Consider the following 9,743-nt stretch of genomic DNA (forward strand, 5'->3'; position numbering starts at 1 on the left):
GCAGGGACTTTCTCCTCTGTCCCCACCACCCCGCTGGCCGTCCAGGGTCCCACCCTCCTGCCTGGGGTCCATAGGCTCCCGGGCCACGGAACAGGGATGGGCCACGGAGGCTAATTTAGGGGCAAACCCTCAGGACTGGATGGACATGGGTCAGCTGGTGACCAGTGGGGGCCCCGTTCCTGCTGGTGGCGGACAGTCCCAGGGGTGGTGACAGAGGAGAGATCACGCTGCGTCTCAACCTGGGTGACGCAGAGTCACCTGAAGGAGACTGGACATCCTTGCAGCTGACCCTGCCCCCTAGCTCTCCAGAACCTTAGGTGGCTAGTTTCTCTCAGGGGGGTCCTGTGACTTCAGACTCGGCCTCTGACAACCAGCCCGGGCCCTGCTGGCACCTATGGCACTTTTGTGAGGACTAGAAAAAGCCACCTGTGCCAGGGGACACCTAGATACCTGGCCAGTGGACCATGGGCTCCTCCTCAGCCCCCTCCAGCCCCATCCTGGGCATCTTGAGCAGTGTGCAACCTGCACTACTAGGCAGGGCGGCCCTGACTCAGCCCTTGCAAAACGGGCTTGAAGCAGCTTTAAGGCTGAAATGTATTTACCCAGCACTTTCTTCTAGAAATTCATCCCAGGGAAGTAATCAGAGGTATGTGCCAAGATTTATGATCATAGCAGTGTTGTTTATAATGGTGGAAAAATTGGAGACAATCTAAATGTTTAAAAATAGGGATCCATTAAGTAAATTATTGGGCAATATTCTCGGAGCATCCGAAGCATGCATTAAAAATACCGCTGTAATGTGCTCAAGGACGTCTGTGCAAGGACATTCATTGTAGGCTTATTTGTCGTAACAAAAGGCTGAAATAAACGTCTGTTGATAAGGAACCACCTGCATTGTGGGCCATCTGCGCGATGGGGACCCTGCAGTCTCTCCCTGGCGAGGGCGCGGCGGCCGTAACGATGCGGAAGACCCTCGAGATGCGTATGCAATGTGTAGAGAGTGTTACCGTGGGTGCCCACATAGGTACACGTGGCAGAGGTGCTAACGTGCTCGTGTCCAGACCGCCTCTGGGGAGGGCGACAGCACGCCCTGTGGCCAGAGGAACGGAAGAGAAACCGTCTGCACTGGGTCCCGTGTTTTACTCTCTCCGGCCATCGCACGAGACTTAATCGGGGGCGGAAGTGAACAAAACATAACCTGACATAGGAACAGAACGCGGTGGGCGCGTCTCAACCGCCTGGGGAGTGAGCCGCCCCGCCAGGCCCGGGTCCAACTCCACGCTGGAGGTGACGAAGGCCATGATGAAGGTCGTGGCTTGCACTTCTGATTCCACAACCCCAATGGCCACCCTGTTGACACGTAATTTTTAACCAACTTCTAATTTCAGAATGGATTTGGATTTACGGAATTTTTTTTTTTTTAATTTTTTTCAACGTTTATTTATTTTTGGGACAGAGAGAGACAGAGCATGAACGGGGGAGGGGCAGAGAGAGAGGGAGACACAGAATCGGAAATAGGCTCCAGGCTCCGAGCCATCAGCCCAGAGCCCGACGCGGGGCTCGAACTCACGGACCGCGAGATCGTGACCTGGCTGAAGTCGGACGCTCAACCGACTGCGCCACCCAGGCGCCCCTCAAATCCTTTTTTAACGTTTATTTATTTTCTTTTTTGGGACAGAGAGAGACAGAGCACGAACGGGGGAGGGGCAGAGAGAGAGGGAGACACAGAATCGGAAATAGGCTCCAGGCTCCGAGCCATCAGCCCAGAGCCCGACGCGGGGCTCGAACTCCCGGACCGCGAGATCGTGACCTGGCTGAAGTCGGACGCTCAACCGACTGCGCCACCCAGGCGCCCCTGGATTTACGGAATTTTTGCAGAGACGGTACAGATGGTCCCCACGCACCCCAAACACGGCTGCTGAGATTATTAACGCCTTCCCGTCGTGCCAGTCAAGGAGCCAGTAGTAACTGAAGTCCATGCTTGGTTACGCCGCCTCATTCCCGCCCCCCTTCCTTTCTCTGTCCCAGGATCCCGTCCAGGAACCACATGATGTTTGGGCATCCCGTCTCTGCGGGCTTATCTTGGCTGTGACGGTTTCTCCGACTTTCCCGGGTCTTCATGACCCGGACAGTGTGAGGCGTGCCGGTGTGTTTTGGAGAACGGCCCCCAGCTGGGATGTGTGTGATGCTTGTCTCACGATGGGACCAGGCGACGGGCTTACGGAGGTGACGTGCCTTCCTACCGCATCACATGCAACACGGGTACCGTATGGTTAACTGTATCCCCCGTGCTTACCTCCCGTCCCTGTGACTGACTTATTCAGCAAGTGGAAGTTTGTCCCTCTGATCCCCTCACCGATTCCACCCTCACTTATCTGGGTATTCAATGCCATACAAATTCACGGCGGTTTCTTTCACACTTAGAGTTACAAGGCAACGTGATTTCATTCATTTTGCTGTTCAAATTGTTCCCCTCTGGCCATGGGGGCTCTTTTAGGTGGCCTGTTTGTCCTTGGGTGTGTGCAGATGTGTGTGTGTGTGCATATGTGTGTGCCTGTGTGTGCACCTGTATGTATAGCCGTGTGTGTGTGTCAGTGTGTGTGTGTGTATCTGTGTGTACGTGTGCCTGCACACATCAGTGTGTGCATGTGCATCAGTGTGCACGCACATGTGTGCCTGTGTGTACTCATCTCTGTGTGTGCGTGTGTGCCCACATGTGTGTGCCTGTGTGTGCGCACGTGCACCTGTATGTATAGGCACGTGTGTGCCTCAGTGTGCGCACGTGCGTGTGTGTGTTCACACTTCCTTACTCTCCAGCCCCGCCCAATACTCTGCACTCACCTTCTGTGTTTCCCGCCCCAGCCCCAGAATTAGCCATCTCTCTAGGAGCCCCGGCCGCTGGCCCTCGTAGACCGATAGACGCACAAGCCTAGTCCCTCCTTCCTGCCCTGGGAGGGAAGTGGCCGCTCGCCGACTTTAGGGTCAGAGAGACTGAGGCCAAGCCCCCTCCATCCCCTGTGAGCGGGCTTGTGGGTGTGAGGCCACAGGGCAATGCAGGGAGGACCCGGGACCCTGAAAGCCACCTACTGCAGGGCCTAAAATGGAAGACAAATCAGATATAGACGATCAGATGTGCATTAGACCTCACAGTCCGAATTTGGGGTGGGACTTCTCCCTCCTACAAGTTCCCTCCCGGGCTTTCCTCATTCCCTGTCACCTCCTGGGGTCTAGGCTCTGCCTCCCCACTCTCCTCCTGTCCCCTCTGGCCATGTCAGCCCCCAGGGGTCACGCTGTGGTCCTGGGAGACCTGCAGCACCCCCCCTCCTGCAAGGTGCCCCTACGTGTCCCCTAACTGTGGGCTCCCAGTGACATCTGCCTCATGGCTTCTGGACATGGGGAGATCGAGTTGGCCAGCTCACCATGAGCCGTGGGCAATTCCAGCATAATCTCGGCTCTGGGTGTCACAAGCACGCCCCGGGGAGGAGCTTTCTTGGGAAGGACATCGGGCCTCTTCCTGAGTGGCTCCATCACTCGACAAACCCAGAGGTGTGTCTTTTTCCTCTCCCCAAACACCCGTCCCCAGATGGCCCCCAGCCCTTACCTGGCAGGTGCCTCCAGAGGACACCCGCCCGGTCTGTGCTCGGTCCTCAGCAGGGCTGCTGAGGCAGGCCAGGGCCCACATGCCCGTCTTCCGGGACGGGGGCACATCAGGATTGGGGTCACATCTCCCAAACCGGGTCTCTCTTCCATTGCTTGGCAGGGACGCCATCCAGATGGGAGGAAGTGTGTCCCCTGAGGACAGGCCTTCAGAGCAGGGAAGGAGGCATCGCACGTCCAGTGAGCAGGATGGAGACCCTAACGGCTTCGTTACTCTGGGCCCGTCCACCTCCTGCCGTCTGGGGTCAGGGCCAGGGACGGAGCCGTCTTCTGCAATTGAACAGATTTTTCTGTGACATTTCCTTGATCATGTATAAATATTTCTCCTGGTGGGCACATTTCAGGCTCTATGTGACGTGCGCTGTCGGGGAACGTGGCTTCTGTGCTCACTGTGCGGAAAGGACCTGCGTGCGGGGGGGGGGGGGGACTCTGTGCTCCTTCCTAGGGAGAGAGGAGACCCCCTTCTGAGTGACCCTGGTCAAGGGATGTGGCTCGCTGTGTTTGATTAAAATCAGAGGACTTCACTGTGCCTGCTTGGTGTTCTCCCCCAGCGACCCTGGGGCCCACTCACCGGTCCTGCATGGGAGCCTTGTGGGGGCCACGAGTCTCCTCTCCCGGTGATTAAGCCTAGGTGTGCTGGCTTCCTTCCTCGGTGGAAAGCGCCAGAAACAGGCATGGGCCGACCAGAGCGGGTGTGCCTCTGCGTGCAGGGAGGGCTTGGGACCACAGCCCCCTGCTGGCTGTGCTGTCATCGTCACTCCACCCCCCCCCCCCCCCCCCCCAGCTCCTGCAGCCCCAGTGGTCACATTCTTGTCCTGGGCACCTCGCCAGAGCCAGCGGGACAGAGCACGGGATCCTCCCAGGGAAGACCCGCCCCTTCACGGAAGAAACTTCTCACCGACAGCTCCGCCCAGAACTTACAGCGTGGCTGAGCCGCCCTCCGCCCACTGGCACTGCTGACCCCAACAGGTGGGCAGGGAGGGGGCAGGGCGTCTGCGGGGAGGGAGCCAGGCGTCTGCGGGGAGGGGGCCGGGCGTCTGCAGACCCGCTCGCAGGGGTCAGGCCTCCGCAGGCCCGGCTCCCGCTGTTCGTACCCAGTGTGGGGACTCATAAGCCATGATTTGTAAATCACAAGGTGTAAACTTCGGGAACTTCTGAGGGGATTTGCTGGAGGAGGTGTTCTTGGTGCCTCGTCGGGGCGGGAGGCAGAGCCGGCTGCAGGAGCGCCCCCACCCTGAGGCCAGCGGTGGGCTCCTAGTGTGGTGACAGTGTGGCGCGGGGCTGCTGGCCCCCCGGGGCCGCACATGGTGAAGGAATCTTCCAGGGAGGGGCCCAGGTGGGTGGCATTCGGGTCTCTGGAGGTGGCATCGGGACACTTTCCCTCTCTTGCCCTTAGCTCCGCCCTCCTCCGTGTGGGCCTCGACCTCGGGCCCTGCAGGCACGGGGTCCCTGACAGCCCACGGTCCCCTCCAGCTGTGACCTCAGCAGTACCGCGGAACCCGTGACCTCACGCGCTCTCAGGAAAGATGCTGACTTCTCCAACAGCTCCTGCAGTCGCCCTGATAGGACCCTGGGCCACACTAGGTCACAGGCCCAAACCCAACCAACGCTGTGGCCGGGGACGCTGCGCATTATTACGTGACCCAGGGCACACAGTTCGCATGTGGGAAAAGGCCTGGGCCCTACACAGACTAGGGTGACTGACAGGGAGGGGTCAACCCCAAATGGAAGGCCATCACTGGAGGGACAGGATTGCCACTAGAAGGGACTGGGGTGTCACTGAAGGGACGGGTGTCACTAGAAGGGACAGGAACTGTCACTAAAGAGACTAGAAGGGACAGGATTGCCACTAGAAGGGACTGGGGTGTCACTGAAGGGACTGGGGTGTCACTGGAAGGGACAGGAGTGCCACTACAAGGGACTGGGGTGTCACTGAAGGGACTGGGGTGTCACTAGAAGGGACAGGAACTGTCACTAAAGAGACTAGAAGGGACAGGATTGCCACTAGAAGGGACTGGGGTGTCACTGAAGGGATGGGTGTCACTAGAAGGGACAGGAACTGTCACTAAAGAGACTAGAAGGGACAGGATTGCCACTAGAAGGGACTGGGGTGTCACTGAAGGGACTGGGGTGTCACTGAAGGGACAGGATTGCCACTACAAGGGACTGGGGTGCCACTGGAGGGACAGGAGTGCCACTACAAGGGACTGGGGTGTCACTGAAGGGACGGGTGTCACTAGAAGGGACAGGAACTGTCACTGAAGGGACAGGATTGCCACTAGAAGGGACAGGGGTGTCACTGAAGGGACGGGTGTCACTAGAAGGGACAGGAACTGTCACTAAAGAGACTAGAAGGGACAGGAGTGCCACTAGAAGGGACAGGGGTGTCACTGAAGGGACTGGGGTGTCACTGGAAGGGACAGGAGTGCCACTACAAGGGACTGGGGTGTCACTGAAGGGACGGGTGTCACTAGAAGGGACAGGAACTGTCACTGGAGGGACAGGATTGCCACTAGAAGGGACTGGGGTGTCACTGAAGGGACGGGTGTCACTAGAAGGGACAGGAACTGTCACTAAAGAGACTAGAAGGGACAGGATTGCCACTAGAAGGGACTGGGGTGTCACTGGAGGGACGGGTATCACTAGAAGGGACAGGAACTGTCACTAAAGAGACTAGAAGGGACAGGAGTGCCACTAGAAGGGACTGGGGTGTCACTGAAGGGACGGGTGTCACTAGAAGGGACAGGAACTGTCACTGAAGGGACAGGATTGCCACTAGAAGGGACTGGGGTGTCACTGGAAGGGACAGGGGTGCAAGACAGGAAAACCTCAGATGCCAGGTGTGGAGAATGAGCTTTCCTGAAGGCCGCAGGGCGTTCAGGGACCGGCTGGGCAGCCTTCCCCCCTCCACGCCCTCTCTGGGCCCATCAGACACCCCCCCCCCACCCCGGCCCGAAGCCTGTGAACAGCGGCCAAGGAGTGTTAGCCCCTGTGGGAGGAGGTGGGGGCCCCGGTCCCCTTCGTACCCGGGACACGTCGGGGGTTTCGGGGCGGGAGGACTTCGGGGCTGGAGAGTCGGCTCCGGAAGCCAGGTTCCCGCGGGAGCTTCCATGTGTCCCTCACTCAGGACCCAGGTCCCCGCGCGGTGGCCGCGACAGACCCTGTCTCCTGCGCTGTGGCCGCTGCAGTGTCCCGCCCGAGGTCAGGCTGAGCTGCCTCCCTCGCGGCCCAGAGCCACCCTGCGCCCACGTCAGGAGTCTGCACGGGGTCCGTGCGCTGGGGGCAGAGGGAGAGAGCCCCCCGAGGCCCCCAAAGCCAGGCCTCCTGGAGACGCGGGGGGGGGGACGTCTCTGGGGCAGGAGGAGGGGAAGGGTGAGGCTCGAGGCTGGCGGCCCTGTGACATGGGGCAATAAGGCCACCAGTCGGGGCTCTGGGTTTACCCGCCTGCGCCCCGGGGACAGTCCTCAGGTGGCAGCGCTGAGTTGTTGACAGTCTCCTATATACGTGGCCGATTCCGTGGGTAACTCCGGAAGCAGTGCGGACGTTGGGAGTGCTCCCTAGGGTGGGTGTTCACCCCCCACCCCCACCTCGAGGGTCTTGCTCCTCCCGGGGGCCCCTCCTTCCTGCTTCAGGGCTCTGCACTGGCTTCTCCAGTCTGGATCCAGAACACCTGAAGGCCCGGTCATCTGGTCAGCTCGGATCAGGCCCGAGGGTCCCACGCCTGGGGACATTCACAGCCCGGGCTGGGAGACACGAGCGGCTCATCCGTGACACGTGTCTACCGTGTGCCACGTGGCCAGCTCGGCTCGAGCGGTGGCACCTGTCCGTTGGGACGTGGGCTCACACGCAGACCAGCCCTGCAGCTTACTGCCAGCAGCACCTGTGCACCCACCGGGGACGGGCAGGGACCACGGCTCCCGGAGCCGGAGTCCACGGAGGGTCCGAAGACACAGCGGGGGGCTGGCCTCACCCCGGAGCGGCGTGTGTGCATCCGTGGGTTTTCAGAGGCTGAGGGACCACCCAGCTTCGGTCTCCACCCTGGCGGGCATGTGTCCTTGACCCACCCCGAGGCCCCTGTGGGCTGAGGGGTGCCCGTGTGTCCCCACGAGCCCTCGGGTGCCCCGGAAGGGCACAGCTTGGGGCCTGTGATTCTGTCACATCCAGGGACTCGGGCCAGCAGATGATCAACTCCCTGTTATCCTGGGCAGGCTCTGCCCAGCTCCCCTCCCCGCCCCCCAGCAGACCCCACAGCCCTGCGCCCGCGTCTGCACAGAGGGCCTGGTCGCCCGGGCCTGGGATCCGTGGCCCCGCGGGGCCCGTCACAGGTCAGAGCCACCGGCACAGGCGGGGCCTCACTCTCGTGCCCTCCGTCCCTGTGTGGATGGAGTCCGGCTGTGTGCGGGGCGCACGTGGGAGTTGAGCGTGAGCGTGAGCTTACGTGCCGGGTCAGGCGCTTCTGTCGACCCTGCAGGGAGCGTAACGAAGCCGCACACTCACGTGGCTCTTGCTCACCGGGCGCTGGGCCAGCAGAGGGACAGAAGATGGACACGCGGATGGACAGACGGGCAGACCTGCTCCAGTGTTCACGGAGGCATCGCGCACGGAGCAGACGGACAAGCGTGTGCAGTGGAGAAGTGAGTGTGGCGCGCGTGATCCGTGCGCTCGGGCGCAGGTGACGCCCAGGACACGGAGAGCACGTCCCAGGAGGGCCGGGGCGGTGGGGACCTCACACAGCCGCAAACACCGACCACGACAGACCGTGTGTCCAGGACGCAGGCCGGGTGCTCGGGCACGAATAAGCGGGGGTGGGGGACAGGGGCACAGACTGGGGAGCCTGTTCCGTGGGGGAGGGGCCCCTGCCGACCCGCCAGGCTGAGATCCGGGCGGTGTGAGTGTCCCGTGCACCTGCCCACGGCCACGGAGGCCGCAGTGACCGCACGGGGGGGGCGGGGGGCGGCCTGAGCTCGGGCCCGGGCTCTTTCCCGGTCCCACCGTGAACCGTCCGGGAGCCTCAGGTCCCAGCGTTGGAGGTGGCCTTAGACCCTGACCCTCCAGGCGGTTCTGCTACTGAATCAGCCTGAACTCACTAATGCCACCTGCTCCACGGGGACACGTGTGGGGGTTGCTATGGCACCGTCACCATGGCTCCAGCGCCCAGCGGCCGAGCCCGAGGTGACTCTGGAGGGGAGTCACCGGCCCCACGTCAGCCACCAGCCACACAGGATGCGGGAGCTGCTGCGTCCCCGATCCCTGTCCAGGGACAGCCAGGCTCCTACCTCCCCCCGGCCGGCCCCCAGGGCAGGGCCCACTCGCTCCCTCCCCCAGGACCGGCCCCGACACTGCTCAAGGTCCTTCCTGGACAGGAGGCCCCGTGTGACTCTCCCCAGGCGGACGATGGGGAAGGGCAGGAGAGGCTGGGTCTGGAAGGTGCTGGAAGCTCGGCTCCCGCCCCGGCTCCGCATCTGGTCGGGGAGAATGAGCCGTGCCCCGCAGTCACCCCCTCAGAGCCTTGCTCCCAGAGGACAGGGTGGGGCCGGCCCTCCCTGCACCAGCCCAGGCTGAGTCCCCGGGGCCCCGTGGAAATCCGGGGGTCGGGACCTGCTCCCACCGCTGGGACCCGCGCTCCTGTGGCTGATGAGAAACGGTCTCTGGCCTCAGACCGGCCACGCCTGCTCGGGAAGTCACTGCTCGGGGCAAACACTGAATTTTGCAGAGGCCTGTTTCCTGAGCTCGAATCTTCACTCCTCGGAGCCCGTGCGGTTGTTCGAACACTGGGTGATGAGACCATCGGGCTCGTTTTCTCGGGGCTGCGCTCGAGTGGGACCGAGCCCCCGGCAGCTCAGCCCGCATGCGGCTTCCCACGCACGGAGCCGCCAAACCGAAGCCGCCAAGCGTCTCCCCCGGACCAGGCGCGAGCGCCCTGGGTCTGGTCGGGGCAGCCCACAAACCAGGGACGCCGCCCCGGGCTCTGCTGGCGACCGGGACCGGGCAGAGGGGAAGGTGGAAGCAGAAATCATCCCTTCAATCATTCATTCCTTTGTTCAACTCATATCTGGTGAATCCCTAGCTTGAGCCACACCGCGTTT

This window comes from Prionailurus bengalensis, chromosome D3 (genome assembly GCF_016509475.1).
Source record: "Prionailurus bengalensis isolate Pbe53 chromosome D3, Fcat_Pben_1.1_paternal_pri, whole genome shotgun sequence".
Taxonomy (NCBI): Eukaryota; Metazoa; Chordata; class Mammalia; order Carnivora; family Felidae; genus Prionailurus; species Prionailurus bengalensis.